Here is a 6,774-nt window from a genome sequence, read left to right as displayed (position 1 = left end):
TTAGATATGTGACTGGAAATGAATGGCATATTTATAGATTTTGGATACTTCCCACGCTGTGTGATATTTTAATAATTTCCTACCTATTGCCTATCTGGGATCAAATTATGAGTTGCACCTTCCTACTGCTATTTTTTTCTCTGCGTCGCTGCGTGCTAGTGTTTACATATGTACTGACTGTAAAAACATTGTAGCAAAATTAAAAACGGCTATATCAAGCGTGACAACAGCACAGCTTCATAAAACTAGATTGACGTCGATGGTGAGGGGAAAGTAAAAAAAAAATAAGTGCAACTGTACCCCTTTTGTAAGCAAGTTTTGTAAGCAACCTATTTGAAAGTTCAATATCTTGATCTCCATACCTTGTCACTTCAAGATTCATTCGATATCCACCATTTAGATCTAGATCCCCGAGAAACAAATTGAGTAGTATGTGCTCTCTATAGCAGTGGCGGACCGTCGCCGGTCCGCGAGGTTTTGTGCTGGTCCGCGAGAAATTTCGTTGTTTTGTTGCTTTTCTGCCGTCTCAATTGCTTTAGCGAAGACAAAAAGACGAAGTTGCGTTGATTGATTATGCAATTTCTCTTTCGCCATCATATTGCTGTTTGATAATATTAACGGCCCGGCGACATCTTGGCGCCGAGTAATCACACTTTTCGCTTTTCAGTTCTGATTCATCGGGAAAGCGCTCAAATCTCGCATGATTCGGAAACCTCGCACACATGCGTTTTCTGTTTTGCATGCTCTTCCTGATTGATATGACCATACAAATAAAAGATTATGCACATTTCTTTGTTTAAACCAGATAACAGTAAAGAACAGTCTAATATTTCAGGGCTTCGCCCTGACATCCAGCAAGATATGAACTAGTTTAGACCCTACAGATGGTCACGAGACGCGAAACAAAAGCATGAGCCGCTTAGATTTTCTCCAGGTGATGCACAGCAGGATTTTTAGTCTGGTGCCAAATTACCGACAACTTTGTCATTGCAATGTTAAATTATTTTGTTCGGGTCGTCGATCAACTGCAGATGGATAAAATCCGATAAAAAAGAAAAAGATTGATGAAAGTTGTGATTCTACTTTACAGTCCAGATTTAAAAAAGAATCACTGCCACAGGCCTTGTTTCTTTTGATAACGAATAATCATCGTTAAGTTATCGAGCAATCAAACTGTTGTCCGTATTTTCAACCAGTTACTTCTCTAGCTTTAATTAAAACGAAGCCGAGAAATCGACGAGGCGCCGCTGCAGAGCGACGTGTTGCAGAAACTTCTTTAAAGCCTAGTTTGCAATCCTATATTGGAAAAAAGCAGCAGCAAAATTCTCACTAGAGTTAATTGTGTTTGTACATAATTTGGCATGTACATGTTTTTTTTCCATGTGAGATGTTTTCTGTGTGCCTTTTTACGCACAATTTCGCAAATATAGTGTATTATTTTATGTTCCGACCATTTCATTTTTTAGCCGGCACATGATTTGATTCTCTTCATGTGAAATGTTTTGAAGTGTATTTTTTATTATAGAAGCATAGTGAGTGCCAGGCATTGCATTATATTACGTTAATATATGATATTATTTTCTGTTGGAAACCACTGCTCTATAGGAATTATTTCCAGCCTATTTCTGAGGTTTCCCGCTAGTAGTGAGAAAATATCGGAACGAAAATGATACCATTTGTCTTTACGTTTAACCCTTGTTTTAATTTTGTACTCGACCCCGTTAGGAAATGGCACCGGAGGCTCACAATGTATCAGAACCCGGTCACTTCCGTAAACAGGGCTCTTGACCTCTTCACAAATCTCTTCATAATTATTGTTGTAACGCGGCCGAATCATTGCCATCCGGGGCACCATTTCCTCCTATCTTGTTGACTGCCTACAATCTGCAGAAGAAAAAACATCTTATATGACCCAATTTCCTATGATACGGTAATATCATGTATTCAGAGTATTAGGGTCCCCCATGTTTCTATATGCTGACATCAAGGATCATATAGAATCAATTTTACAAAATCTCAATTTCATTTCAGTTCATTTGAAATTTAGTAACCTTCAATCTTTTTTTTCAAATGCATGTTTTCCTGACTCACTATAACCTCACACTCGGGGAGTAAGTTCTCGTGATCTTGCTTCGAGAAAATAGTTTTTAAAAGTATTTATTTTCTAGTTGTAATCTCCATTTTTTCACATTATATAAAATCTAAATTATCTCGTACTTTCATGGAACAAAGTAGGCTATTCAAGAGCCCTACAAAAATAAAATTTTACCTTTCTTAAAATTACCTATCTAGACATTCTAGACAACGGGACTATTCTTTTTAATTTTTGAGTACAGATCATTAAAAACCATCTGGAAACGATAGACTAATAAATTACATGGCAAGAATGCTCAAAGCTATGAACAAGACGAAGAACAGACGTTAGGAGGGCGTTTTGGGGACGTTAACAAAAATGTGCGGGCACTAAATTTAAATTCGAGGCGGCGCGTGACCGACCATAAAAAGAGCAAGCGACAAAATAAGGTGGTGTGAAAAGCTCGCTGACGAATGAAGTGAGCAAGAAAACTTAAATTTTTGTTAACGTCCCCATAACATGAAATTCTGTGACAAACAAATATCAACTTACACATACTACAATCCTAATTTAACAAGCCTATTGCACCATACAGATTTTAATAGCAACAACTATGTAGAGAATGCAGAATTGGTTAAAAGAATTTTATGACAGTGTCAGGTGGGCCAAATTGAATCAACAAACTGGCCGGATTTGGCCAGCCGGCCTTTGTTTGCCCACGTCAGGCCAACACCGACAAAGTAGATTAAAGTATTGACTTCTTTATTGCCTATTTGAACTTAAATGAATTAAAATTGATGAAAGTGGCATTCACCTTCCTACTACCATTTTTTCTACGTTGTAGTATTTACATATGTACTGACTGTTAAAATATAGTAGCAGAATTAAAAACGGTTATATCAAGCATGACAACACGCACAGCTTCATAAAACTAGATTAATGTCAATGATGAAGGCAGAATTAAATAGTTGCAACTGTACCACTAGTTTTGTGAGCAAATATTTGAAAGTTCGATATCTTGAAATCCATACCTTGTCACTTCAGGATTCATTCGATACCAACCATTTAGATTTAGAACATCGAAAAACAAATTGAGTAATATGTGCCCTATAGAAATTATTTCCAGCCTATTTCCGATGTTTTTTGTCGGTAGTGGGAAAATATCTGAACAGAAATGCTATCATTCGCTTCTACGTTTAACCCTTGTCATAATTTTGTACTCGACCCTGTTAAGAAAAGGCACCGGAGGCTCACAATGTATCAGAACCCGGTCACTTCCGTAAACAGGGCTCTTGTACTTTCGCAAATCCCTTCATAATTATTGTTCTAACGCGACCGAATCATTGCCATCCGGGGCACCATTTTCTCCTATCTTGTTGACTGCCTATAATCTGTAAAAAAAAAATAATATTATATGACCCAATTTTCTATGATTCGGTAATATATAGATTATATATTTTGTTTCTATATACTGATATCAAAAATCATATAGATTCAATTTTACAATCTGTATTTTACAATATCTCAATTTCATTTCAATTTATTTGGAAGTTAAAACAAACCTATGGCTGATTTTATTTTCTGCTATTCTGCTTATTTATTTTACCATGTGCGAAATACTTTTAACCCATTCACCCAGTTAATAATTTTGTTCACCGCCCGGTTTAATAATGGTGCCCACGTCGTATCAGGCCCCGGTCACATCCGTAAACAAGGCACTTGTCCTCTCTTAAACCCTTTTGAATTTATTGTTTTAATACGGTTAAACCAGGGGCACCATTTTCTATACTGTACTGTACGTACACCGCAGCTATATTGAAAATTCTTCTGAATATATAGAAAAGGATAAATGTGATTGGTATATTGATACATAAGATTCTCATAGAAATAGTAGTGCCAATATATATCATGTACCACACATGACCTCATTGCATTCGTTAGTAAAGACAACGTCCGGATAAAGTTTACGAATCATTTTATGTGAACCACAATGTAGCCTGATTGTGGAAGTGCCTTTGCCGCTTCAATATAATACCATAAATAGGGTTACAGGCTGTGCTTGTTCAATTCTGTCAAGTCGTACACTTTCTATAACCCGAAATAAACGTTGTGCAAAGGGTAAAACGGGGATCATGGGTCAAATCAGAGTCCAGTATTATATTTCATCAATTCAGTAATATCCTTGTATTTATTATTATATGTTAATATGAGTAATTCGTAATTCAACTTGATACTTTTTTTTTAATATTTTTACCACTATACCCAAAACGGAATCAACCATATCGTAATTTGACAGGAAAATGGAAAAAGAAAATAAAAAATGTTTACAGCGAATAAAACTCTGAAGGAACCTCTGAACCTCTGAAGAGAACGTCTTGCCCTTTTTCAATTATATATATTTAAATCACTTTTCACTAATTTTCCAGTTTTAATTGTCATTACCTTTTTACGTTTTACTACCGTGTTTCCCCGAAAATATGGGTCTTATTTCAGTTTTATTCCGAAAAATAACACTAGGGCTTATTTTCGGGAGATGTCTTATATTTTCATTTATAAAAAACAAAATTACAAAATAGAGAATAACGTGATTTTCAAACATACAGAATACAAAAACCGATATTTATTCTCTTATAAATACCACGTTTTTATTCAAAATAACTGCAAAACATAGATTATCAATGATTTAAAACGTGTAGGAGAGATTTCTTGCTATCGACTAGGTTAAAAAAAAATTCGCGCTGTTGACTAAGTCTTATTTTAAGGGGAGGGCTCATATTAAAATTATTTTTAAAATTCAGGGCAATTCTTTTTTTCAGGGTAGGTCTTATTTTTGGGGAAACACGGCATCCAATGAGCACTAATTGCGATTACAAATATGACATTTCAGTCGGATGACTCAATCGGTGCTTTTACAATATGTTGCATGTCTAAGAATAGTGTTTTAATACATTACTACACCATTTCATCGCAGTAGAATTCCAGAAGTTTTGCAAAAAATATTTTTTAAACATATTGTTGATCTTATTCTCAACATACAAACAGTTTTGAAATGAAGCTAGCAATTTTAGTGAATATTTATTTAAAATAGGACGTAATGAATATAACTTCAATCATGCTGATGTCGAGGTCATTCCATAAGCAAAAATAGCATTTATACAATATTGCTCAGGTCAAGCAAAATAAGGAATTACAGACAATAGTTTCCATTCAAATGATTGTGCAAACAGAGCGTTATTTGGATGGATATATTAATTAAACCTTTAAATTCGTTCATTGGCCATTGGCCTATGTCTTGAACAACTAACGGAAACTTTTACGTCGATTTTATTCAACCAATGTGTCACATAAAGCATTGTTTCGGGGACATCCTGGCTTTCGTATATAAGACGTGCTAATGACAACCTGTTATTAGATATTCTAAAATTCAACCATCGAGAAGGTAATAGAGGGGGTTTGCTATCAAATAAATCAATTTAAAAAAATTATGCTGTCAGAATATTTTATGTATAATTTCATATTCTCATTCACGAGCGCACTATCGTATATTGAGAATGTAGCTGTTGATAATTGGGCGTTTTAAATAAAATCCAATCACAAACTTTATATGTATGTGTATGTATCAAACATATACTTATCTGCTCGATTGAGACCCTGGGTAAGATTTCTGACAGGTAACCTTATTCAACCTTTAGATAAAAATTAAAAAAAAAGTCGTACAGATTACGAATATAATGATTACTCGAAAGGAAAAAGGAACACTGCTGAAAATTAGTATTAGTTTATCTTAAACCTATTCTGGTATCTAAATACATAGATGTTAAATCAATAATAATTACTTCAATAAGTTTACTAATTGGAATTTTTAAGTTTAAAAAATGAATATGACATATTTTCCATATATTCTAGATAGCGTAACTAACATGTTTCGTGGAACGATTGCGTTGTTGTTATTAGCAATTGCTCTCATTCAAATCATTGATTCAAAAATTGACCCCGAGAAAAAGAAATTGCGCAGGGAAAAGTGGAAACGTTTCTGGCAGTTGTAAGTATTCGAGATTTATAATTGTGATTATGAGTAATTTGCAGGCGATAGTTCCAAGCCAATGGAATTTTAGACCAAAATAAAAGTCATGGTTCATTAAATTTTCGTAAGTTTCGTTTAAAAAAAAAATAATGTTTGATTCACCACAATCGTGGCATGATGATAATTAAAGAAAGTTAGGAAAGCCGATGATGATGTTGAAAATTGTTAAACATAGAACTTCAAATGCTGGTGTGATTCGAAGTTTTGTGTTTCGTAGTATTTCTAGAAAATAATATTTTATGTGGAGACAAATCCCAAATGTCGTCATATATCTATGAACTTTATTTTTCTAGTAGGAGATGGAAGAGAAACAAGCAATCTTCATCCGGAGATGTTTTGGACAATATAGTGGCTGAGTTAGACCACGAAACCACAGATTCAAAATACAGAGATGCAGATGACGTGATCTTTAAACGTATGCAAGAGTTCGTCGATGATGTGAACGCCTATAATTGAAAATAATATCTTGGAAAAGTTGCAATACAATACATGATTTTTATTAATCAGAATAAATGAAAAACAAAATATTTGTCATTTTTAAACAAAAATAGGTTTCATAATGGCAGAATTTTCACCATCCATATTGAGAAGCAAATTTATATTGATATCTGTAAAA

General features: G+C 34.2%; 1 long non-coding RNA gene across 1 annotated transcript; it reads left to right on the top strand.

Moving 5' to 3' along the window:
- Positions 1-5,984: 5,984 nt before the first annotated feature.
- Positions 5,985-6,774, top strand: LOC144427150 (uncharacterized). The gene is made up of 2 exons (XR_013477777.1): positions 5,985-6,116; positions 6,452-6,774. It is a non-coding gene; the product is annotated as an uncharacterized LOC144427150 (long non-coding RNA).

The sequence above is a fragment of the Styela clava genome, chromosome 9 (genome assembly GCF_964204865.1).
Source record: "Styela clava chromosome 9, kaStyClav1.hap1.2, whole genome shotgun sequence".
NCBI lineage: Eukaryota > Metazoa > Chordata > Ascidiacea > Stolidobranchia > Styelidae > Styela > Styela clava.
This window is presented reverse-complemented; position numbering and strand designations above follow the sequence as displayed.